Raw genomic sequence first — 27,122 nt, forward strand, 5'->3', positions numbered from 1 at the left:
CACATATACATTAAATCATTCCTCTGCAGCATAAAAGTGTGAGAACTCTGCTATACTGGCGATATATTACGACACTCATTCTGCAAGCTTGTGTTATCAATGCCCGTGTTACTAGCAATGCATAAGTAAAGCTTATGCTAATGCAACTGATGCTAGCCTAATCAACGCCTTTGCTTCAGTGGTCTAATATGTATTATTGTCAGACATATATAAAGTACTAGAGACCCACACTTGAGTAAAAGTAGAAGTGCTCCTTAAGCTCCAGACTTCAGTGGCAGTACTAAAGTATTCAACATTTTCTGTACTTAAGTATTACGAGTGGATTATTCTAAAATGTACTGAAAGTAAAAGTACGAGTATTGTACTGTATTAGGGGCAGTGGTGGCTCAGCGGTTAGAGTAGAGCTCCATGCTATTGATGACAGGGTTGTGGGTTCGATACCCGGGCTCAGCAAGCTGCCACCGCTGGGTCCCTCTCTGCTCCCTGGGCGCTGCAGCAATGGCTGCCCACCGCTCCGGGCACGTGTGCTCACTGTCCTCTGTGTGTGTTTCACTGGTGTGTGTGTGTGTGTGTTCGCTGCAGGGATGGGATAAAAGCGGAAGCCACATTCCATCTGTGTTTGCCATTAATGGTAAATATGGTCGTCTTGTCTTGAGTTCTGTAGTTCTTACAGAAATCAGTCAGAAGTCTGAGTCTCAGTGTTTATATTATTGTAAATGCTGAGACTTAAGCACTGTCTCAGTTCCTCTGGCTGTAGTAGAAGGACGGGACTGTAGAAGACAGAGTTCATGAACACGAGTCTTCAGTTCACTCTCTAAACAAACTCGCCCAGAAGAGAGAGAGAGAGAGAGAGCTGAGCAGACCTGACTCAACCGCCACATACAAGAGCTTCATCTGTACAACCAGTGAGGAGAGCAGCTCAAACCCCTGAGCTTCACTCTCTGTAAACTCAACCACAGCTCAAAGAGCTCAGGCCATTAGAGCACATACGAGTATTTGCAGGAGGTGAAGATGGAGGTTCTTCAGTCTCTAAATAAACTAACATTAGCTCTAGCGTTAGTGTCCTCACTGCAGCAGCAGAGAGAGAGAGGAAGAACGGCAGCATGCTCGCTCACAGCTCGATCGCCCGCTCTGCTCAATGTTGAGGCAGCTTCATCAAACCCGGTGACAGCGCCACCTAGTGATCTGGAGGTGATAATGTGGGTTTGAAATGATTCGTAGTATTTTATAATGGTAGCGAGTAACGATGCAGCACATAAACAACATAAGAGTAAAAGTATTAAACTCATCCAACATACGCAGTGAAGTAAAAGTGGAAGCAGGAGAACAGAATAATACTGCAGTAAATACAGATACAGTATTTAGTACTTCAGTACAGTAGTGAAGTACTTCTACTCCTTTACTATACTTGATTATAGGTATTTTATATGGTTATAAATGGTCTTAACCAAAACACTTAGCAATAATTCATCATTACTTCACCTGTTGTCTGGCAGACAATGTGCACGAATGTCCATTACTCTGCTAAATGACCCGAAATACACTGCCCATGAATGAAAGAGTTGGAAAGACGCAGGGGAATTATGGGAAATGTAGTGCCTGTTGTCAATTTGTGTGGCGTGTTCGTCTGACGGCGTTCGTCTGCGTGTTCCTCTGTACTCAAGAGTTGATCAGTCTTACCTAAACCATTAACACATGCTTAAAGTGCACATTCTCAGGCTTTAATCAAGGTTACATTTATAGATTAGTAGTTGTAACGTTACACAGTTCTCACCAACGCACCGCACTGTAGTTTTTGCAGCCCGGAGTAGCATGTACAGAGACACAGCTGTCTTTATTACAGTAGGGGTGCAAAGATGAGTCGACTTCAGTCGAATAAAATCAACAACTATTTGGCAACTAATCTAACAGTAGAACCAGAGATTAAGAGCCAAAGTTACCCACAGCAGAGGGACTATAAACAGCTTTTACTGTTTATAGTAATAATGCCCTCAACCTGGATGCAGAGCTGCAGGGAAAACATACAGACTGAGAAGCAGTTGGTCACGTCAATGGACGGGGGCTTGTAGATAAAACCGGTACCAAGCCATAAGAAAACATGGCCACACGTTTGCAGCGCAAGTGGAGCGTCAAGTCTCATATGAGCGTGAGAGTAAAAATGTGAATCCTAAAATAAGTCATCCCAGAGATGTTATAAATGAGGAGAGCAGTCACTGCTTGAAATTCTGGTTAGCAGTTCATGTAACGCTCAAAATTGCGCTTGTTTACAAATAAAGCCCCGCCTTTCTGCAAAAAGAGCCAATTAGCTTACAGGTTACGGATAAAGGCCCGTCTTCCAACAAAAAGAGCCAATTAGCTTACAGGTTACGGATAAAGGCCCGTCTTCCAACAAAAATAGCCAATTAGCTTGCTGGTTTCGCCCTGAATTGTGGAAAGTTGACAATATTGTGGCTCTGGCTAGACCATGTCAAAAAAAAAGAGGAAAACAATATATGTAGGTATTCTATTAGTCTACCAGTGGACCAGTGGAGTTTCAGACTACATGAAACCACATGAAAGCTGCATATGAGTCATTTGCTAACGGAGCGATTCATAATCCGAATAATCGACTATTCGTTTCAATAATCGCTAGATTTATCAACAAGCAAAACAATTGCTTGTTGCTGCCGTAATGACCGGTCAGAGGAGCGTCATTAGGATTTCATGTAAGCTGTAAGTTAGACATACTACACAGTGCTGCTGTAATTCAATTCATTCATTCAATTACTTCAATTACTGATAACAGTCATGTGCCCCCAAGACGAGGACATTGCTGTGAGGTGGTGTGTTAAAAATACAGCACGACCCACTGCTCTAGCACACACACACACACACACACACACACACACACACACACACACACACACACACACACACACACGCACAGCTTCAATCAGCTCACAGCCTGCCCGCTCTGGGGCCAGCGGTGTGCTTCATGCAGATAGAGCCTAATCCTGCCCGCTCTGCCTGTGGATCAGAGACAGGTCACTCTCTCACCTTTCAATTCTGAAGCCCGCTCACCCACCCGCGGCAGGTCAGGCCACGTTTGATACCTAATCTGAACTTTAATTAAACATCAAACGCATCACGGACAGCGTGGAGAGCCAAGGCCCGGGGGCCGGCAGAGGAGAGTAATTCCACCTCACCCCTCACCGCTCTCTCTCTCTCTCGCTCGCTCTCTCTCATCCTCTCGCAGTGCATCACTCTCGCCAGATCTCTCCCTCAGACATTCTTCTGCACACTTTTGCTCATCTGTCCAGCGTGTCTCAGCACCGGTCAAATATTTGGAAGCTAATTAAACGCCTTAAAGCCAGGGATTTTGTTCTGAAGCAAAAGTAAACAGTGGATTTAGCGTGTATGGAGGTGCAACAGTACAGTATTGCAATTGTACAGTATTTTGTAATTTAATTACTTTTTTTTTAAAAGATGCATCAAACTTTTGTGAAAAATGTATCTGGAAATTGTGCTACAATCTACATGACTAATATACAAGCACTGCCTGTACATCTGATTGGTAGAAGTATAAAATCTCACACTTAACCTTTTTAACTGTACATGCACTAAATGGGCAAAAGTATTGGGACATCTACAGGAGCTTTTATGACATCCCATTCTAAACCCATAGGCATAAATATGGAGCTGGCCCCCTTTGCTCTGCAGCTCTAACAGCAGCAGGTCTGGAGCTCTGCAGTTATTGAGTCAGCAGCAGAGCGTTGGAGACTTTTCTGCACTCTGCTCTGAGCTCAGCACTCGGCCCTGACCCTGCTCTGTAACTTTACGGGGAGTTGCTGTGGTTCCTAAACGCCTCCACTGTTCAATAATACCACTTACAGCTGATGTACAGTGGAAGATCTAGGAGGGAGGAAATTTCACCAGCTGACTTCTTGTTGTTGTAGCGGCGGCTCCTATTACAGAACCAGGCCGGAGTTCAGTGAGCTCTTTAGAACCACCCAGTCTTTAACTAATCTGTGGAAGGCCAGACTGCAGGGCTAGGTGCTTGATTTTATTTACCGGTGGCAATGGGACTGAATGGAACATCTGAATTCAATGATTAAGAGGTGTGTCCCAATACTTTTGTCCATTTTGTGTAATTGGGAAGTAGACTAAGAAAATCATGTATTTAAGTATTCTATCAGTCTACAAGTGGGCCTACAACACCTTGAAATATTAATAGCTACATTTTAAACAGAAAATAAAAAAATGCCCACTTCAACGATGTATGAACTAGTTTCCAAAATAAAGGTCTCTCCTACAAGTAGTTTGGGCCTGCAATCAAGTAGTGAGCATATGTGGAGCGTCTTCCTGTTTGTCTTGTTAGAAAACAATCCCTGGTGACTCCTCATGAAGCATGAATCTCAAGAGTGTGTAAAGCTGCATTAGAATAAACACCACAGAAAGTGGTTTTCCATCACTGCGTTCATTAACACATCTCCAAAGCTCTCCTCATGGAGTCTAGTATTATTCATAGTGATCATCCAGCACCTGGTTTGGTGAATCAGTGCTTAATGATGGTAAATCAGGTGAGCTGCTGCTGGAATTGAACACACAGCATGTATATTGAACATGAAAGCACATCATTACCACAGCAGCCCATGCAGATAGTGAGGTCTCACGATGTCCATGTGATCGCCTGCCAGTAACAGCGTGGACGGTCATTTCACCAGATCCGATCTGCCTGCAGTCCGAACATAGCCTAACTGATTCACATATGGAACGGTTCCTCTTCAAGCACCTGGACAGCCGGCAATCCCACAATTAATCACAACCGCATTCACGCTTCAGCAAAACCACAGAGGAGAGAAAAATGCCAGTGCAGTTCTCTGGCTTCTCAGGAGGGAAAGAGCTGTGAAAGAGTGAAGCTACATAGCAGAAACCCACAGAGTACAGGTACAGTACTTCCACACACCCGTGAGTCGAAAAACCACCAAAGATGTGAACAACTGTACAGTGGACCCGCTGATCCACGATCGGAGCGCCGCATGTCCTCCAGCGTTTCCCTGCTCAACTGATTAGCATAGCGGGGCACTCGCATCACAGCCTGGCGTCCTGGTTAAGGTCGACAGATCTTTTCTAGAGTCGTGTGTCATTTTCCAGCCCACTGATTGGAAACTGCACACACACACACACACACACACACACACACTTACTTACAAATGCTCACATTCGTTGGTGTTAAAGAGAACTTTTATTTTGAATCTGCAAGCTTCATTCTTCAGAGGTGACACCGATAACAAACGAAGTGCAGCTCAGTTGCAACAAAAAAAAAAACATCACGGGGCCAAGTGACCTCGCCTGACATTGCCTCTAAACGACTTTGGCAAAAAAGCTCCACTTCTGAGCACATAACTGGAAAATGGGCACTTCAGCAATTAGTGAAGGTGAACCCTCTCAGGGTTGTGTGTAGATGTGTGTGTTTTTGTTCAGACTGTGTGTGTGTGTGTGTGTGTATATATATATATATAATAAAATCACACACAAAGAGAGCAGCCATAACATTAATACCACCTTTCGAATAATGAGTAGGTAGTAGGTCCCCTTGTGCCGCCACAACAGATCTGACCATTTGAGGTAAGTCGTGAGGTTGGGCCTCCATGGACCGCATTAATGAGCCTTAGGTGCTCATGACCCTGCCGCCTTTTCACAGTTCACGTTTCACTGTCCTTTCTTGGAGCACTTTTGGTATGTACAGACCACTGCATACCAGAAAAAAACCCACAGTACCTGCCTGATGTTTTGGAGAAGTTCTGACCCAGTCGTCTAGCCATCACAATTCATCAGATTCTTATGCTTGCTCATTTTTCCTGTTGTTCTGGGGTTTTTTTTTTTGTTAGTTTTTTTTAAAACACATCACAAGACATGTTCGGCTGCTGCCTGATATGATCACCAACCCTCGACAGGTGTCCACCCCGTCCACCCCTCGACAGGTGCCACTGCAGATAGAGAATCAGTGTTTTTTTTCATGGCAGAATAATAATTTAAACGTTATAATGTTATGGCTGATACAGTGTATAAATGTAAGCTTTGAAGAAGTTACCATATTTCCTCCTTGACAAAAAGGCCACCAGAAGGTTAAATTGCTCCTCACTGCTGCAGGCTTGGAACAATGTCCAATAATGGCACCTAGGGGGCGCCAGAGGGCTCTCTGCTAGAGCGCAGCAGAAAAAACAAAGGATTGGAGGTGACTCGGGCCTAAAATAGCCGACACCCATCGATCATACTGAAGTCTTTCAGTCTTAACCATTACAAGTATTGAATACAAGCCCTATTGACAAGCCGGCCTAAGGGACAGCGCTGCCGGTGGCGACTCGTACAGACTCGGACCTGCTCGCTTTCCAGGCTTTTAATGGCGATGAAGGCGGCAGCCCCAGTCAATTCAATTACAGTATTCACAGCGGCAGACACGCTTCGCCTGAGGAACAAAAGCAGCAGTGGCACGCTAATGGCTGGTCATTTGTGTCTAGCAGACACATTCTCTCGCTTTATAGCGCCACCCCCCCCACACACCCCCACCCCCACCCCCACCTCTCACCACCCCTGTTTATAAAAAAAAAAAAAAAAGGCCATGTGCTCAGTCACCTCTCGCACGGAAATTAAATAAATAAGTCGTGGAATAAATAAAAGGAGACAAACAGCTCACACGAGAGGCAATTATCCAACAAACAGCCTTGACAGGGCCGTACCCCCGCCGTCAGAGGGCTTAGAGGAGCAGACCTGGACGAGAGAGGGAGGGAGAGAGCAAAGAGAGAGAGTGATGTCTAAAGGTCAGAGCGATGGCTCATTTAAATCCTCCTGGTGGGGGTGAAAACAAGCACTAATGAAGCAGACACACTCACACACACTCCTGAGAGCATACAGAGGACCACACAAACACACACACACACACACACACACACACACACACGCTCTCTCTCTTTTAGAGAGAACGAGAGCAAAAGAGAGAGAGAGAGAGAGAGAGAGAGAGAGACCTGAGACACCTGAGGGGAGGGGGATAAAAGCAGGCTACGAACAATGTGGGAAGTTCAGCATCTTGCTCGCCCTCTTTGATGCTCTCTCCTTTATATATTCTCTCTCTCTTTCTCTCTCTCTGCAGTTTAATTCAATTCCGGCTGCTTTATTGGCGTGACAGACAGCGCTGCTACATTAGCTTTGCGAAAGCTCCGGCTCCAGTTTGACAATATTGAAAAGCTGAACATCATTTGAAAGACTTGTATGAGGAAAAAAAGGAAAACACTGCAGCTGTAGGAGCATCACCAGAGGATAAATGCATGCATCCATACAGTAGCCGCACATCCATCTACAGTGCTGATGCATGTCTCTCGCCCAGCTCTCTTTCCTCACGCTGCTAACATGCCACAGAGACCACAGCACACCGAGATAAGCCTGAGGCTTTTAAGCTCCCTCGTCCATCCCTCTCTCGACCCACTTCCCTCCACTCTTTCCCAATCCCTCGCTCTCTCTCTCTCTCTCTCTCTCCATCTCTCTTCCCTTTCCATGTCTCGATCTCTCTCGATTCGTCTTTCTCTCCAACTCTGTTCTTCTTCCATTCAGTCTATGTCTATTCCTGCCCCAGCCCTCTTTCTCCATCTCCATCCCGCTCTCTCAATCCCCCTCTCTGTAGATTTCATCTCCCTCCATCTCATCCCACCCCACTTTCTCTCCCTCCATCTCATCGCACCCCACTTTCTCTCCCTCCATCTCTTCCCACCCCACTTTCTCTCCCTCCATCTCTTCCCACCCCACTTTCTCTCCCTCCATCTCTTCCCACCCCACTTTCTCTCCCTCCATCTCATCCCACCCCACTTTCTCTCCCTCCATCTCATCCCACCCCACTTTCTCTCCCTCCATCTCTTCCCATTCCTTTCTCTACTGCCACATCCCTCGTTCTCTCTCCATCCCACTTTCTCTCCTTTACTCTTCCAATTTCTTTCTCTAACTTTCTCTTCCCATGTCTCTTTCCATCTCCATCTTTTCCATCCCTCTTTCTTTCTCCATGTCTCCCCAATTCTTTTCTCTACCCCCCCAATTACACTCTTCCTATCCCTCTCTCTTTTCCCATCCCTCTCTCTCTCTCCATCTTTTCCCATCCCTCTCTCTCTCTCCATCTTTTCCCATCTCTCTCTCTCTCTCTCCCTCCATCTTTTCCCATCTCCCTCTCTCTCTCTCTCTCTCCATCTTTTCCCATCCCTCTCTCTCTCCATCTTTTTCCATCCCTCTCTCTCTCTCCATCTTTTCCCATCCCTCTCTCTCTCTCTCCATCTTTTCCCATTTCTCTCTCTCTCTCTCTCTCCATCTTTTTCCATCCATCTCTCTCTCCATCTTTTCCCATCCCCCTCTCTCTCTCTCTCTCCATCTTTTCCCATCTCTCTCGCTCGCTCTCTCTCTCTCTCTCTCTCCATCTTTTCCCATCTTTTCCCATCTCTCTCGCTCTCTCTCTCTCTCTCTCTCTCTCTCCACCTTTTTCCATCCATCTCTCTCTCTCCATCTTTTCCAATCCCTCTCTCTCTCTCCATCTTTTTCCATCCCTCTCTCTCTCTCTCTCCATCTTTTCCAATCCCTCTCTCTCTCTCCATCTTTTTCCATCCCTCTCTCTCTCTCTCTCCATCTTTTCCCATCCCTCTCTCTCTCTCTCCATCTTTTCCCATCCCTCTCTCTCTCTCTCTCTCTCTCTCTCTCTCTCTCTCTCTCTCTCTCTCTCCCCATCTTTTCCCATCTCTCTCGCTCTCTCTCTCTCTCTCCACCTTTTTCCATCCATCTCTCTCTCTCCATCTTTTCCAATCCCTCTCTCTCTCTCCATCTTTTCCAATCCCTCTCTCTCTCTCCATCTTTTTCCATCCCTCTCTCTCTCTCTCTCCATCTTTTCCCATCCCTCTCTCTCTCTCTCCATCTTTTCCCCATCCCTCTCTCTCTCTCTCTCTCTCCATCTTTTCCCATCTCTCTCGCTCTCTCTCTCTCTCTCCACCTTTTTCCATCCATCTCTCTCTCTCCATCTTTTCCAATCCCTCTCTCTCTCTCCATCTTTTCCAATCCCTCTCTCTCTCTCCATCTTTTTCCATCCCTCTCTCTCTCTCTCTCCATCTTTTCCCATCCCTCTCTCTCTCTCTCTCCATCTTTTCCCATCCCTCTCTCTCTCTCTCTCTCTCCATCTTTTCCCATCTCTCTCGCTCTCTCTCTCTCCATCTTTTTCCATCCCTCTCACTCTCTCCATCTTTTCCCATCCCTCTCTCTCTCCATCTTTTTCCATCCCTCTCACTCTCTCCATCTTTTCCCATCCCTCTCTCTCTCCATCTTTTTCCATCCCTTTCTCTCTCCATCTTTTTCCATCCCTCTCTCTCTCTCGCCTCCTTTTCTCATCCCTCTTTCTCTCTCCCTAATCGTTTATATCCCTCCTCTCCTTCTTTTTCTTCTCTAATCTCTTCTGATCTCTTTCTGTCCGCCAGTCTTTCTTTATATCCCACAACCCTTCCGTCACCCCGTTCTTTTTCTTCACCCAGTACTTTTCCCCACTCTTTCCCATCTCATCCTTCATTTCTCTCAGCGTCTGTCTCTTCCTCCATTCCCCCTCTCCCTTTTGCTTTATCTCTCTATCCCCACTTCTCTATTTCTTTCACCACCCCTCTCCCTCTCCTGTTCACTTCCTTTCCCTTGCCTATCCCATTTCCTCTCCCTTTCTCACTCTCTATCGCTCCTCTTTGTTCTCTTCCCATGTCTCCTCTCACTCTCTCTCCTCTGCTGACTCCGTATCACTCACCTATTTCCCCTGTCCTCACCCATCACTCCCCTCCAGCTCCGCTTGCCTCTTGATTTGAAGCTTGCTCTGCCATATGGCACCAATCCCTTGCCCTCGATTCACCGCGTCACCACGCATTAGCTCTAATTGGCCTGACGTGTTCCTTCTCCATCCTGAAGGATTTGGAGGTGCGTGCACGGCTCCATTTCAAGGGTTTTTCTTTTTTTTTCCCTCTATCTCTCTCTCTCCCTTTCTCTCTCTCTCTCTCCCTTTCGAGGCTTGTTTAATCTATGAAAGTGCCAACGCTTCTCCTGAACAAGTATGACAAGGATTAAGCGAGGCGAAAGGGGGAGGGAAGGGAAAGAGAGGAGTTTGTGATATCGGGTTACAGGAATAGAGCTGCTGAAAGAGGACGGATGCTTCTCCAGGACGATAATGAGAAATAAAGACACCCTATTAAAGCTGCCAGGTTTCCCAATAAGACATAATATCTCTTTCTTTCTTGCTCTCGCGCTCGCCTCGCTGCCGCCGCCGCTGCCGTGCACTCTTTCACACAGACCTGAGCAGAAAGAGAGCAGCTCGGATGGCAATAAATGAGACGGCCGCAGAGGAAGATAAAGCGTAATAGCCGAGCCGGCTGTATCTACACACACAATCACATAAACAGACAGCAAGTCTGCATATGATAGATATAATCTGGAGGAGACTGCGTAAAGGTCACGCTGCGGTAATAACGTTGCTACCTATGGGGCATGTCGGCTTTAAAGACTAGACGATATAGGGATAGAAGAGAGGAACACACACACACACACACACACACACACACACACACACACACACACATACGTACACACGTACACATGGAGAGTAAGAGAGGAGGATGTATTGAGGGAAGACGGAGATTGCAAAACTAAAAAAAAAAAAACAGACCCTGGAAACAGCTCTCCTTCTACCCCTGTAAAAGAGGGGCCAAGCAACACGAGGCTGCACAACTAATCAATACACACCGCTAGTGTCCAATCACGACGCAGCATAGGTGTGAAGAACAAAACGCTGGAGCTCCCAGACAATCGCTGTCGATTTCCACAATCAGTAGAAGAGTGGAACTCTGGAAGCCTTTCATTGGGCAAGTCCTAACTGTGATACCGGCCAACCCGGATACCCACAGCCTTAAAGTCCTTATGGGCAAGTCTGTTCACTTGGCGGCCATCTTTCACATCGCCGCTGTGCAGTTATTTCCAGGCACACGAGGGCAGGCTTCTATCTGTGTGAATAGGGAGGAAACAATACTGGAAACTGAATTAAGATAATATTTTAGGTACTGGCATATAGGGTCAATTTCCCCAGATAGGGATTAAGCCTGGTCCTGCAGAAGCTGGTGCCCTCAATGGGAAGTCTTCATTCAGCATGCTGTGTAGTCCAAAACTAGGCTGAATCCCTGAATCTGAGAAATAAGCCCTGTAATGTCAGGATGTAAGTTAAATTGACATGTGTTTGACCCTGGTTCCCATCACCAGTACAGAAAACACAAAAACAAACTGGGAAGTCTCTCAATCAACCAAATTTCACACCAAACTACTAAATATCTTTAACATCTCAAAAAGTGTGGTTGGTGTGGCACAACAGATAACACCACTACCGGCCAGTGAGCTACCACACCATGTGGGAGACTGGGGTTCGATTCCTGGTCTGGGTGACTATGCTGCACTACACTACTAAGAGTCCTTGGGCAAGACTCCTAACACTACAGTGACCCACCTAAAATGTAAATGTAAATAACTATTCAGAAGAACTAGCTTCCCCTCCCCACTGGTATAACTTAAGTTGGCACTGCTTTGTATGTAGCTCCCAATTAGTTATTTATTATATAATATCCCAATTATCTTTAATGTATAATAAAAGTCACAGAGCATAAAAGGTTAAAAATTCCAATGTTGCATTACTAAAATGCAGGATTATATATATATATATATATAGCTCAGTACTTGCTGTTACAGGATTTAGTGTTTTCCTGCTCCAACTCATACACACACCCTCCAATCCCAGAAGGTCTCGTTAATAAACTGGGCTGGGTTTTCCCAAAAGCATCCTAACACAAGATCAGTGTTAAATGGTAGAGTGAGCATCACCCTGAACACTGTCTCTACCAGTTAAGATGATGAGTCTTGCTAAGCTTGTGGGAAACGTGAAACAGGTGTTGTAGGAGCAGGAAAAATAATAAAACGTGCTGAACAGTACCGGAGAGATCATCCCAATTAAAGGTGCCCTAGAATGGAGAACTGTTTTCACCTTGGAATAGTTGAATAAGCTGTAAAATGAGCCGAAACTCCAAAATTGTGATGCAACAGTCCTGACTCATTATTGCCACGCCCACATAATTTGCATAAACCCAGCCCACTAGCAGAGTCCTAATAGCCATAATCAAAACTGATAAAGCAGTAAAACACAACATCCACTTAGATTGAGCTATTTGTGGTACCGTAGCCAGTTGTCTGAGACAATCTTTGCTGTGACTGTGCTTCAGCTAAGCAGCACACCGCCTGCTCCCCCGCAGGACCGGTTGGGTATCAGAAAATGGGTTGCTATGCACACTAGGCCTCGCAAATGTGGTGTCCTTGAGGCCTGATCTGGGGAAGGGGGAGTCAAAAGCAGGGCACGAGGAAGCGACAGCCACAGAAGCTAGTTGGTATCTGTGCTAGGCTAAAAGCTTTCTCAAGCCATTCGGCCTTACCATCTCTTCAGCTGGCTAGTTTCACACCGGCCTGAAAGGAAAATCAGTGCACTTCATTCTGAGAATAGCCAACAGCTTAAAATGTAATATACTGTATGTCCAAATGTTTGTGGACACCCCTTCTAATAAATACATTCAGCTACTCCAAGTTATCCCTTTGCAGATGCAGATGTGCAAATGCGCGCACACACACACACCTTGTCTTGTCCTTGTAGAGAAGTACTGAGAATACAATAGGACTCTCTGGAGCAGATAAACATGAATCTTTTGGCTCCATGCCTAATGCCAGGTGTGGGCTAGAGGGGTAAAAAGCCCCCCAGCATTTAGCCGTGAAGCATTGGAAGAACTGTGTTATCTGGAGTGATGGATGGTGCTCCATGCAATATTTCTAGGATGATGTTTGAATGAGTCGGAAAAATGTGGGGTAGTGATTATCCAACATCCTGACCTCAGTGATGCTCTTGCTGCTGTAGGCAATCAAATCCTGACAGCTATGCTCCTAAATCTAGTAGAACGCCTTTTCCCCTGGACAGTAGAGACAGTTACAACAAAAGCAGGATAACCTCTCTTTTTTTAATACCCCTCATTTCAGAAAAAAAAAACAATGAATAAGCAGGTGTCCCAATACTTTCGTCCATTACTTTTGTTACTATTTGATTTATAACCTTGTACTGCCTTGCAATTCCCATATCAACATAAAGAAATACTGAAATCCACACAGGAAAATTCCTAATACACACACATTAGTGAACACTTCCTCCTGGATGTTAAAACCCCATCCCAGCTCAGCAACAGAACCCAGAGACGAGCCACTGGAACCCAATCCTCCATCTCCAGGCAACAGTATCACCTGGACGCTGCTCCACTGAACTGGAATCACACTTCCCATTTGATGGAATGGGGAGGTTGCAGGGGTTGGGGGGTGATTAATATACAGGTTGGTCATAATGGAATAACCACAGAGGCATGATGAGACGAAAATGTACCACTGCCAGACGAGACGCTTCTCGCACAGTTCGTGGTGGGCACCACAAATCCGATTTACTCCACTTAATTCCAGTGAATTTACACCAGGTCCAGACATCCGAGCGAACCTCAGGACAGCTGGAAACGATACCTCCTGGAACCACAAGCGCTCGGCTAGAACCGTTCAAATTTCACCAATGCTAATCGAAAGGGACTCCAGAAATCCGGCTGTTCGCATCCGTGCGGAACAAACGGAGACAGGATCTGTCCTTTCCTGTTTAAGGCAGAGCGAATGCTGTCCTGTTTGCTGCAGAACGCAATGAATTGGACGGGTGGCGAGGAGGCGGTTTGGGTCATATTAGCCCTGATAAAAAGGCTGACCCTCACTTTATCTGCCCACTGTTACGGATAGGAGGATGAAAGGGGTGAGCGTTATCTTAAGCGGAAGCAGAGAGAGAGAGGAAGAGAGTTATTCAGCGTTTTTTTCTTCCCCACCAAGCCAGTCTTTAGGGACGATCAGACAGTGCAGATATTCGCTCTGTCCAGCTGCTAGGAGCGTTCCTCATGCGTTCTTACGCCAGCCTTCCCTGTCCTAACCTCATTCCGACTACAAGACCCTCACAGTTACTACAAAACCAATTGATCCAGCCAGCAAGGAGCAGGGAGGTCAAGTTAGCAGCCAAGGGCAGTAACACCACCACCGTGGACCCGGCACCTTGGCCAGTTTGCACTATTCATATGCACGCATGCTTGGCACAAATCGGGTAAGGGAAACGTACTGGACAGGACACACCGCACAAAAATCACTCAACATCCAGCACTGCCATGCTGGTTGTGACTTGACTTAGAACTGCCCTCTAGTGGCTGCATTACTTTACTTTACATCCACCAGGGAAATCCCGATCCGATCCAGTGACTCTGCATCAAGGCATTTTTAAAGGATCTGGTATCGGCTTTAAGGTTCTGATCCACTTCCGATCCTCAGGTTTGCTGTAGCAGAGCGTCATCTGCCGTCTAGGCACTATTTATAGACGTGATCCTCAGCAGCTCTTTTTTCCGCAAACTACCCGAGACGGAGTTCATCTGTGGCATTATTTCAGTGAGCAAAACTAAACCAAGCTTTATCTGAACTGATAAGAGTGGTGACGTTACCAGTTAGCAGCCAAAGCTAAAGCTAAACTTGGCTTCTAATGCTAACTCTCCATTCCACCTTAAATTGCGCCGCAGTTACAGTGTGCAAACTTCAACAGCTGAATATCATCGCTACATTATTTAAGGTGGAATGGAAAGTTTGGGAAAGAGGAAAACCTTAGCAAAGATTGTGTTAGTTGATCTGTCAGAAGAGGAGTTGAACTCTTCACTCCTCCAGAAAAAGTATAAAAACACTCTGTAATAACAGTAACAACTGCACTTTTCCTCCAATAAAGTCAATAAAGTATTTCTGATTCTGAGAATATGGGTCTATTTTCTGTCCACGCTGCTCAAACCACCCAGTTTAGTTGTAGTTGAGCAACAACAAAGATTTTCTATGCCATTGTACCCATTTAGGAAGATCTGATGTTTCTCCTATCCCGTCCCTATACCATCCATACACACGTATAGGACGCGTATAAGTACGTGGGCAGTGCCGGTTACGTCACTTCACATGGACGTATTTTATTTTTAGGAAGAACGAATAAGCCTGAACAGTCAGTGGAGCATCAACATGATTCCGAAGCTGCTGTAATTTTAAGGTACAATTCCTACATACCGTTGCTTTAACTGTAACGTTTTACATACAGTGCTAACTAAGAAGCCCTTCCTGCGGTGAAGTGCGGTGGTTGTATTAGTGCAGGGAAAACCCCACCCGGGCTTCTCCGAGGACCAAGCTTGGAAACCCCTGCTCCAGATAAACACACTGAGGGATAATCAGGCTGTGACGGGAGCAGTGAGCACTGGCTGCGACAGCCCCGGGGTAAGATGCGTTCAGCATGCGTTCCCCAGGCAGACAAGACAGACATGTATAAGCTAATTACACACAAACATGCACACATTTCAGAGGAAAGGTCACAAGAGCGAGCGAGCGAGCGAGCGAGCGAGCGAGCGAGCGAGCGAAAGTGGGAGAGCAAGAGAAAGAGAGAGAGCGGGTCCAAGGCGCTTTCCTGAAATTAGGCAGATTCATAAGGAGTTCATTTAATAGCCTCCGTTTCTGGGTTGTCCTCTGCCGAGGAGCAGGAAGAGTAAATAGAGCCGCTCTTCTCTGAGCACTAGAGTCAAACTCTCAGCACACCAATTAAGAGCAGCCGTAATTAATATAGACCAGGCCTGCACGTTCCATTGAGCGCATATATGTATGAGAGAGAGACAACAGTGAGAGAGAGAATAGTGAGAACAAAGGAGAGGGAGGGGGAGAGAGAGAGAGACAGAGAGAGACAGAGAGAGAGAGAGAGAGAGAGAGAGAGAGAGAGGGGGGGGGAAAGGTGAGCTAATAGGGGAATGAGAGAGAGGAGCTACGAGGAAACAGAGAACAGAGAAAGCTGAGCTATGAGGCTAAAGATACAAAGAAAGAGAGATGAGCTAATAATAAGAGAATTAGAGAAAGAGAGTAGCTAATGGGGGGAGAGAAAGAGGGAGGAGCTAAAAGGGAAGAGACAGTGGAGCTATAAGAGGAGACATAGAAAGAGAACAGCAAGCTGTTCTTATTTAATTGCATATTTAGCCTCAGGTTATGGTCTATGATGGAACTACGTATGTGTGAAAGAGCGAGAGAGGGAGAAAAAAAGAGAGAAAGCGAGAGAGAAAGAGAGAGAGAGAGAGAGAGAGGGCAATTCAGTGTAGATTCTCCAAGGAGTAAAAAAGCAGAGCAGAATGACTTTCTTCTCCTCGGTGGAAGAAAGCAGAGAAGCAGAATAGCAGAGAAGCAGGACTGGGGTTTCCTTTATGGGAAGGATGGCAGGAGGTAAAAAAGAGGAGGAGGAATGAATGAATAGTCTTGTCCTTGAATACACCACCAGGCCATACCTTCATTCAGGAAGAAGAAAGGGCGAGAGAGCAAAAACAAGTGCGAGAGAAAGAGAGAGAGAGAGAGAGAGAGAGAGAGAGACAGACAGAGACAGAGAGAAACAGACAGAGAGAGACTGAGAGACAGACAGAGACAGAGAGAGACAGACAGACAGAGAGACAGAGAGAGACAGACAGACAGAGAGCGAGAGAGAGAGAGAGACAGAGAGACAGACAGAGACAGAGAGACAGAGAGAGAGCGGGAGAGACAAAGAGAGAGAGAGAGAGAGAGACAGACAGACAGAGCGAGCAAGAGAGTGAGAGAGAGAGAGAGAGAGAGAGAGAGAGAGAGAGAGGGAGAGAGTGTGAGTGAGTGAGAGTGACAGAAAGCTCGGGCTTGAGCAAACGTTACTTGTAAATAAACGTCTGCATCAATTCAGGCTCGGGTTCTGCAGAAATCTATAACGGGGGCAGCGGCGCTGAATAGGATTTGCTGAGGCTGTGAATGCTAACCCAAGACCTGCCGCCGTGTATCTGTCACTCATCTGTGCGGCACACACAAGGGACTTTGGTGACTAAAGCACACACTGTGAAGCACTTTCAGCAATACAGAGGGCGGCGTCCCGCTGGGTTCCTGTTATCTTAAAGGAACAGTTTGGTTAAAAAAAAAAGTAAAATAAAAAAATAAAAATAAAAAAGTAACCATGATTTATCACTGACGTCAAGACCTGGATGATATGGTTCCATTTAGGGCTGTACCTGACTCAGACTTGACTGTTCAATACGAAGATTGGACTGTTCCCTCATAGTTCTTCCCCCCATATGGGAACATATATTTCTGAGCATTTAACAATCAGTAAAAGAGACGCTGCATATGATGAAAGACTGGTATATAGGGTCAGTTTCCCCAGACAGGGATTAAGCCTAGTCCTGGAGTAGCTGGTCCCCTCAATGGGAAATCTACAATCAGGATGCTGTGTAGTTCAGAGCTAGGCCGAATCCCTGAATCGCATTAAACATTAACGTAGTATTAGCTGGCCAGAACGTTAACCGCCAGCCATAGATCCCACCACAACAAGCTGTTGCGTCGTAACTGGTCGTTACTCCAGTATCAGCTCTCAGTAGCAGTAATGCTAGCGCCTCTATTGCCCAAAACCTGCTTACTGTAGAAAAATGAGGGAACCCCCCCCAAATAAAATATACAGGTGCGCTTTCTGTGTTTTTGTAGTAGAGCTGGGTAGAGCTGACGATATTTTATTGTATCATGATGAATTTTGTTATTATGATGGAGAATATGCTTTTCTAAGCATATCCAGGATATTGTTAGTGCTTAATAAACAATGATCAGCTGCAGGTTTCATTACTAACTGTGTAATTAGACTGGATTAATTAGATGAAGAGCAGCAGATGTTGACGATATATCACTGTATTCAGTACTGGAGAGAATCTGAATAGTAGTTATAAGGTATAAGAATCTGTCGCTACTGATGTTTTCAGCCTGTGATTACATGTATTGTGATAAATATCGTATTTTAAATATTTTTACTATGTTGACCAGCCCAATTTTGCAGCGAATTACATCATTCTGCTGTCCAAAACGAAAGGAAGTGGTTGGACACTATTTTAACTTTGAGATTTTAGTTTCGCTCTATTCATTGAGGGCTTGCTCGCAGGCTCCCTCTGGCATTTTGCAGTCATTTGTTGATAAAAACAGTGAAACAGGAAGTGGGGAAAGTTGGTCTGGTAGTACTACAAAGCAGGACGTAATGCAGAGGACAATCTGTAACATGTATTTATGGAGAGGAGATTAGATTGGTGACCGTCTAAGTCCAGTGTTTGTCACCAACGTTAGATTAGAAAGCCCTACCGTAAACTAAAGAAGCCCAGGCCTCAACACAGAAGCCCAGGATCTCTTTGGTAATACCCTTGATTAAAAAAAAAAAAAACAATGAAAGAGAAAGTGTCCCAATACTTTTGTCCATATTGTGTAGGAAGAGGAAGGAGAGAGAGAGTACTCTAAATCAGTGGTGAACGTCCTGTTGTTCCAGTGTAAGGGAATTTGGGTGTAATGTAAGGAGAAGGGTCAGACCAAGAGGCTTTTAAAGTGAGGACAGGAAGCCTTAACATCCACTGATCTCCTTTCTGCCTCCACGGCTGAGAGATGATCAGAGAGCAGAGTGGAAGAGAGACTGAAAGAATAAATGAGGGAAAAAAAAAAGACAGGGAGGGAGAGATGAGGCCTTTTCTTACCACACACACACACTCACTAGGGGTCCACTCGCTCACAAAGTCCCCCAAAAAACACAGCCTGAGCTCCAGTTATGCAAGTCGCTCTTCACTCCACCACCCAGCAGCCTCTCCAGCTCACCAAATTTCAGAAACCAGCCAGAGTGAAGATCCACTTGCCAAGGAATACTGGAAAGAGCCTGACGTGAGACTGGCGACACCATCATCTGCAGAAAATCTGACGGATTTCGACCCTTTCTATTTCAGCGCACTGACTGTTAAACCCCCAGTCCTGGAAGGCCGGTCTCCAGCAAAGTTTGGGAGTTGCCCTCCTCAAACGCCACCACTTTGCCTGGTGATTAACTGATGAGTTAAATTGGGTGTGTTTGAGCAGGAAAATCATCAAACCGTGCAGGAATGCGGCCCTCCAGGACCAGGGTTGTGCACCCCTGCGCTAACCCCTCAGCCTGATCGCAGCCAAATCTCTCAGAGAAGAACACCACCACCACCCACACGCACAGCTCAATCAGCTGTAGAACATCAGATGATCATCCAGATGGGCCCAAGACAGCACAGAAGAGTTCAAGAGAGCAATCTGCACCAGATTTGAACATGATTAGGATTTACAATAAAGGGGGAGCGAATTCCAAAATATGTGAAAGGGAGCTAAGAAAACTATTAAATGTAAAGCATCATGATTCAAACCCTGCTGTCTTTACTGCGAGGCATTACAGCAAAATAATCATACAAACTCAGAACTAAAAAAAAAACGTACACACGCAACAACAGACTCTAATTGAAGCATCAATCAAAAGAAACCAGTCCTGGGAAAACTGAAGGAAGAACAAAAGAGAGCATGGACGATTTGGATAAACCTCTCCCAAACGCTCTTCAGGAAAGTAGAGACCCACCGCAGCATCCCATAAACAGAAAGCATGAGGATCTAAACTTGGCCATTAAAGATAATCAAAACCCATTAGACTTCTCAATTACTGAGCAGGAACTCAAGGAGAAAATGAATGAACTAAGACCAGAGAGCACGTGGACCTGCTGGAGAGCAGTGTAGCTTTCTTCCCTGAAATCGGAGAACCGAGTAGAGCTGGGCAATATGGGGAAAATGTTATATCACGATGTGTAAAAACATTTTTTACAATATATAGCATTTATCGCAATATTTCGTCAGGTAGACAACATGCACCAACAGCGTACATAAAAAAAACGTTGTCCAAATATTCTCCCATACTGAGTACTGTGATTTTTCCTCAAAACATGCTTCACTCTACTGTAATAAAACATGCAGTTAATCAGTGCTCTATAAGCCCTGGCGATAGCCACAATACACTCCTATATAAAAGCATACATAAAAGCATATTGTGTTTCACGATAACGAAATAAATCCCGATACGATAAAATAGTAAAAATCGCCCAGCTCTAGAACCGAGTAATGGGAACTGATTATTAATCTTTAAGAACAGCTCTGACCCCAACAATGACCAAGGTATCCATGTGAAAAGATATGAGGAAATTTACTTGTAGTATCTTAAAAGATTTCTGACTTTGTGCTTTATACAGAAGTTTAAAAGTCATCAATGTCTTGAGCAGACATCACATCACACTGGGTTTTTGCCAAATGACCACACCACTGATCGTATTTACACTAACTGAAGAACATGCTGCCCAAAGCAAAACCTGATGTTCGCATGTTTTACTGAACCAATCAGATTCTATTTGGCACCAAGGATTATCCCATAGCTCAACATACTCGGGACTACAACACATCAGCTGACCCAAGTAGAACCAACAAGACTACAAAACAGCTTCAAGAAAAGGACATCAGCTATTCAGCCCTAAAACCGTCAGTACATGAGTGGCAGATGACCTGACGCAGATGACCTGACGCAGATGACCCGACGCAGATGACCCGACGCAGATGACCCGACGCAGATGACCAGACTTTCAATTCAGCTGTATTCTGTTCTGAAGCTATTTACAAATGCTTTGGCAATACAAGTGTTAATGACGGTCATGCCATTACAGCAACCTTGAATTGAACTGAATTGAGAGAGCGAGAGACATAGACAGACAGAGGGAGAAAGAGTGAGCAAGATTGTAAGAGTGTGAGGGGGAGAAAAAAAAAAGGATAGAGTGAGCCAAAGAGCGAGAGAGAGAGAGAGAGATATGGGACCCTCTGCTCCATACACACTGACAATTCTACTAATGACCACTCAGACTCAATCGAGCTCTAGACGAGGTGCACAGCCAGGAGACGAGTGTGTGTGTGTGTGTGTGTGTGTGAGAGAGAGAGAGAGAGAGAGAGAGAAATAGAGAGGGGAGCGTGAAGATGTGTGAAGTGTTTCAGTGATCTGAAACAGTGAGAGAGGAAAAGGATGTGTAATGCACGGCTGAGGAGAGAGGATGTGTGGTGTTCAGGGTAACCGTGTATAACAGGGCATTATCCTCGGTGTTCACGCCGAGAGGAGCTACAGGGCAATTAGGAGGTTAACCTGCATTTTAGCAGCGTTTCATTTCAATGACAGAGAACTCACATTCAGGTGGGCAACACTGGGAACGCTGCAACGCTGACTGGTACAAAAGGATTTATTAGAGAAGCGTGTTGGAACTTTCCGCTCGCTTACCGAGATCTTATGATCAAATATCCAAAAACTCGGGAGTGTGTTAAACTACGCTCACGGCTATTGAGAGTAAGCGTGCGTGAAGCATGAACAACAGGACGGACTCAATGCAAACCTACATATTCTCAACCCGAACGAACAAATGAGCAAACATGTGAGCTTACAAACAAGGGAACAAATGAATAAACAGGCAAACAAACAAGGGAACAAGCGAGCAAATAAGCAGGCGAAATTGATAAACCAGCAAGCAAACAAATGAATTAACAGAAACAAAAGCAAACAAGTGAACAAATTAATGAACAATCTAACAAATGAGCATCCAAATAAGCAAGTAAGCAAATGAATGAAGACAAAGTAACAAGCGAACAATTGTTTGCTTATTAGTTTGTAAGTTACCTGTTTCGTTTTTGTTCGCTTGTTAGTTTGTTTGTTCATTTGTTCGCTTGCTTGTTCGTTCATTTGTTCAATTGTTTGCTTGTTTGTTATCTGTTCCTTTTTTTGCTTGTTAGTTTGTTCAAACAATTAAACAAATGAACGAACAAGCAAGCAAGCAAATGAATGAACAGACAAATTAATAAGCGAACAAATAGACAAACTAACCAGCGAACAATTGAACAAGTGAACGAACAAACAAGTATTTGATTACTCAGTATATGAATGAACCAGCAAGTGACATCAACGAAAGAACATTATGCAGCATTTTTACCTTAAAACAGCAGCTTCAGAAAAAACGCTGAAGCTCCACTGACTGTAACAGGGCGTCTCAGTCATTCCCACTCCAGACTGGAACGCTGCTACTGCACTATGGTTACCAGTTACCAGTCCTATTAGTGTAAAATCCTATAATATTACTCTACCACCTCAGTCCACATGCTTCTTTACCTTTCAGTGGCGGTTCTGCAGCTTTCAACCTGTCCAGAAATGCATGTTTATCACAGTCCATGATTCGCATTTACAACAGTTAGGTGAAAGCGAATAACCCTCCCTAACTGTAGGGGAAACCTAGAAACAAAAAAGAAAATTAATACCAACTTGTAGTGTTTGCTCATGGGCTCCTCCTACAGTCGGGAAGTATAATTAATGCTTTGAGCCACCCCTAAAGGACACTTTTTGTACATGCATTTCTGTAACAGCAAATGAAGTGTGTGGTCCTGTCCGCTCCTCAAAAGTTGCACAGTGCAATTGCTGCTGTGCCGAGCCTGGAGTAGCAATGATAAAGAAGCTATTCTCCCTGGTACAGTCAATGGAGCCTCACAATGATACTGAAGCTGCTATTTTAGAGTACAAATGCTACATAGTGTTGCTTTAACCTCCTTAAAATCCTTAGCCCAACAGAAGGCCACAAATCAATCACTGTGATCATATATATCAGCATATCTGCAGCATTAGAGGTCCAATATAGGCGGTAAAGGTACCATATTAAAGCCTAAACTGATCCTCATTGATTTTGACATTGATCTTTAAATTCTTTCCAAAAATGAATATTTTGGCCACAGACATACCTTGCTTGGAAAGCTTTTGGGAAAAATACTGGTTACACTACGCATATTCATATTTTTCCTAAAGCCATGTTTTAGCCAAAGTAATTACATAATATAACAATTATAATCAATCAATCAATAAAGTCATTTCTCTAGCCATTATATAAATGTACGGCTACTGAATTCAAATCAAAAGAAAAAAAAAAGTTATTCCAAACAAAAGATACAACTCTTGCAAAAACAATACTCCTGTACAATGCACTTCACTTCATACCACCGCTTACCTGAGGTTGTCCCCTTCAAAACTACACCAAAGGGCACCTTTCCTTTTCCATTCCATTCCAATCCATTTATTAGTAATCCTATTTTTTGTGTAAAGAGTACTGGGAAAAACAACTGTTCAAAATAAAATACAACATTAAAAAAATAAATAAATAAAATATGATCCCATTGGATCATACATAAAATTTTACTACATAAAATTCCCTCTAGTTTATGCAAGGCTTGAGTAGAAGGCCTTAAGATCTGGGTGTGTAATTTAGGGCAGAAAATGGAAAATAGGAGTGTTAAGAGGTTAACGGATTTCTCCGACGATGTGCTGGTGGTGCACAAACATAAGAAAAACACACAAACATGCCCCCTAAATATATAAAAACTGTCCCATTCTGTTAAAAATGTATTTTTGTTAAATAAAATATACTTAAAAACAAAGGAGCCGACGAGAGAAAAATAACTAGACACACACACACACACTAGATCTGTCAGACGTCAGCTCACACACACACACACTGTAAATCTGATTTAGCACTCACCAAACGCCTGTCAAAACAAGCCCTGCCCTCTTCCCTCGCTCTCAGACTTACGAACAGCGTTATTAATCAGAACGAAGGAGAGAAAGAGATTGCTTTGCAATCTGCTCCTCTCTCGCCTTCCCTCCCTCTCTCGTCCATCCTCCCCCTGTTCAGGTAGGACATGTCTGGCTCGTCATCTGGAGCGTCACACAACTGTTCAAACACAGATTGGTCTGCAATTTATGGCCGATGCCACAGCAGCGAAAGGGGGTGGGGGTGCAGGAGCACAAACAGAGGCGAGGTTGGGCGAAGAGTCATGAGAGAGTCCCACCACAGAACAGGCCTTTAGGGTCCACATCTTAAAAAGCCACTCAAAAAAAGGTAAAGGTGCACGTATTTGTCACTGTACTAAGGGGGGGGCAGAGAGGGTGAAGGGCCTTGCTCAAGGGCCCAACAGTGGCAGCTTGCCAAGACCGGGTATCGAACCCACAACCCTGTCAACAATAGCCTGGAGCTCTAACTGCTGAGCCACCTCTGCCCCAATCGTAAACACTAAGGATGGACACTTATCATACCCACATATTCAAATTAATGGTATTTCAATACAATAAAACATTTAAAACACTTGACATAGTTCAAATTATGCATCCAGATCATGGGAAATTGTTTAATAGAGATATTATTCAAACATATCTCACTCATATGGTCATATTGCCGCCACGCAAAAACCTTCTGCAAAACAGCAATTTTACAGAAGAAGTTTCAATGGAAGTCAATGTAAAAAGATTTACTTCCAAGTCATTTTGGAGAATTTCTATTGGCCCATCTATGATAAGAGTAAAAACAAACAAACAAACAACGTAAACAACAAATGCCAGATTCACAATAAGTCAAAAACTGAAAATGCAAAAAAAACGGAGCATGATGATATCTTCTTCCAACAGCCATCATTCTACAGGTCTTACTTCAATCGATTCCAGCCTTTAACTTCATTTGAAAAGGTATAATCTTTGATCCAAACGATCTAGAAGTGCTTTAATACTTCCGGATCCAAAAAACTAGCCACAAACTAACATAGTAGCCACATGCTAGTTATCATATGACGACACAATCAGATACACTGTAAAACAAACACAGCACAGTATGATATATCTCATTATTATAATATCCCATTATTGACCATTTTAGGCGCCAGACATTTCAGTACAAATCTCTGTTTACAAACATTAAAAAGTCTGCCAATGCATATTGTAATTCTTTTTCTGGTCCGATATTGATACAGATACATAAACTTTGTGGACCAATCCCGATACCATTGTTGGATATACTTAAGGCTTAAGGATTTTGAAGTCTGTGAGACCAAAAAAAGAGCTGGCAGATTCTTTCTTCTCACCAGATGTTTGCTATGATGACGTGTATGATGTCTGTAAGTCACTCTGATCTTGAGTTATTAAGCCCAGAACACCGGCAGTGCGGGAATCGGGTTCAGTGAACGGATAGGTCCCTAAAGAAGGTAAACCCTGAAATGTGCAGGGTAGGGGCTTCTCCAGCAGCAGGGTTGGGCATATGTGCTCTAAGATACTGACAGGGCTTGTCCGATTGTGTGGGTGATGCTGATGACTGATGAAAACAGCAGCTATAATTTCATGTTTATATTTGAATTTAGTCAAATATTCACCAACAGCTAAAACGGAGGGTCCTCAATATCAGCTGATACAGCAAACACACCAAACTACAGAGCAAATGTACTTCTCGAATCTCACTTTACAAACATGCTTTACTGTATGGGCAGTGCAAGGAGAACGACCTTGGACAAGTGACAGAGGAAAAGAAGAGAAAGATACACGCTCATACATAGTGAGAGTCAAGCCAGAAGCCAGAAAGAGAGAGAGAGAGAGAGAGAGAGAGAGAGAGAGAGAGAGAGAGAGAGAGAGAGAGAGAGAGAGAGAGAGAGAGCGTGAGAGAATGCAAACAGCTTGGGTTTAGTCCTGCTCATTGAACTGTATCTGTGAGCAGTAAATCAGCAGGTTTCTCCTCTAGGCAGACCACAGGCTCCGACAGCCTCATAAAACCTGTTCACTGACAGAACCGAGGCCAGGCCACTGCCGCAGGCCTCCACTAACACCCGATTAAACACACCCCCACCCACACGCACACCTGTGAACATCTGACGCACATTCCATTCCAATCTTATTAACATACTCGCGTCCTTTCCAAGACCACGCTTCCACACAAGTCCAAGACTCACTACAGTTCACTGGAATCAATGTTTTTGATCATGTAAAACTGCTCTGCCTCCAAAGCTCAGAAGTTGTGGTGAAAAAAAAAACAAAATAATGGAGAGTTCTTTTATTGTGGAAATTTTATAAGAACTAACCAAACTAATGAATGGAACTGTAGGTGTCCATGATGAACTGGCACCCTGAACATGATTCAGCATAGGGTCTGGACCCACCTTGACCCTGACCAGGATGAAGTGGATTAGAGGATTGATACGAAGATGGTTGGATTGATGGGTGGGTGGGTGGATGGATGGATAGCTAAAAGAACAGATGGATAGACTGACGGATGGATGGATAAATAAGAGGATGGATGGATGGATGGATGGATGAATAAGAGGATGGATGGATGAATAAGAGGATAGATGGATGATAGGAAGTTGGATGGATGGATGGATGAATGAATAAGAGGATTGATGGATGGATGGATGATAGGAAGTTGGATGGATGGATGGATGAATAAGAGGATGGATGGATGGATGGATGAATAAGAGGATGGATGGATGGATGGATGAATAAGAGGATGGATGGATGGATGGATGGATGGATGATAGGGTGATAAAAAGTTGGATGGATAGATAGCTAAAAGAACATATGTATGGATGGATGGAACTGTTGATGTTTCTAAAATAGTTTAGAAAGCTGCACAGCATCCACAACATGCATGAAAAGGTTACAAGCTCAGAAAACAAACCAAGGAGACAGCTTGAGTGATTTTAACATGAAAACTCTGGTGCATTCTGAGACTAAAACACAAGACTAATTGGTGTTGAATTATTCATTCAAGAGTTCATTCAAGTCATGTCTAAAAATCTCCATTTGAGACCCCCCATCTATTATAAATAAGGCCAGTCTAAAACACTTCCCATCATTTGTGCTCTACTGGCTCCATAACGGCATATAGTGCTTGGGCCCCGAAGATTGCCACATGCAATGTAATTTAAAGACAGGCGCTCAACTCTTACAGCGGTCACGAGGTGCACATGCACGTAGAAAGCAGTTGTAATACAACTGTGATCCAGAAGGACTTGTGACTTCTGAAGTGGCCTGGCCTCGACTCTGTGGGCGAACAGATTTGAGGTTATTATAACCTGGCGTAAAATGAATAAATACATTTAAAAAATAACCTGCACATAAAGGTGGCACAATGAAAAGAAAATGATTATAAAATAGACACATTAGCAAGTGCAAAATACCTCTGAACCTTTGTACATTCATATGCATAAAATGAATAAAAAGCAAAAAGACACAAAAAGGAACTCTGAGTTTC

General features: G+C 44.3%; 1 protein-coding gene across 2 annotated transcripts in view; it reads right to left on the reverse strand.

The window, feature by feature from the left end:
* fam222ba (family with sequence similarity 222 member Ba) overlaps positions 1-27,122 on the reverse strand; it is a 103,387-nt gene that overhangs the window by 23,031 nt on the left and 53,234 nt on the right. The gene's annotated exons all lie outside the window — the stretch shown is intronic.

The sequence above is a fragment of the Salminus brasiliensis genome, chromosome 1 (assembly GCF_030463535.1).
Source record: "Salminus brasiliensis chromosome 1, fSalBra1.hap2, whole genome shotgun sequence".
Lineage (NCBI taxonomy): Eukaryota > Metazoa > Chordata > Actinopteri > Characiformes > Bryconidae > Salminus > Salminus brasiliensis.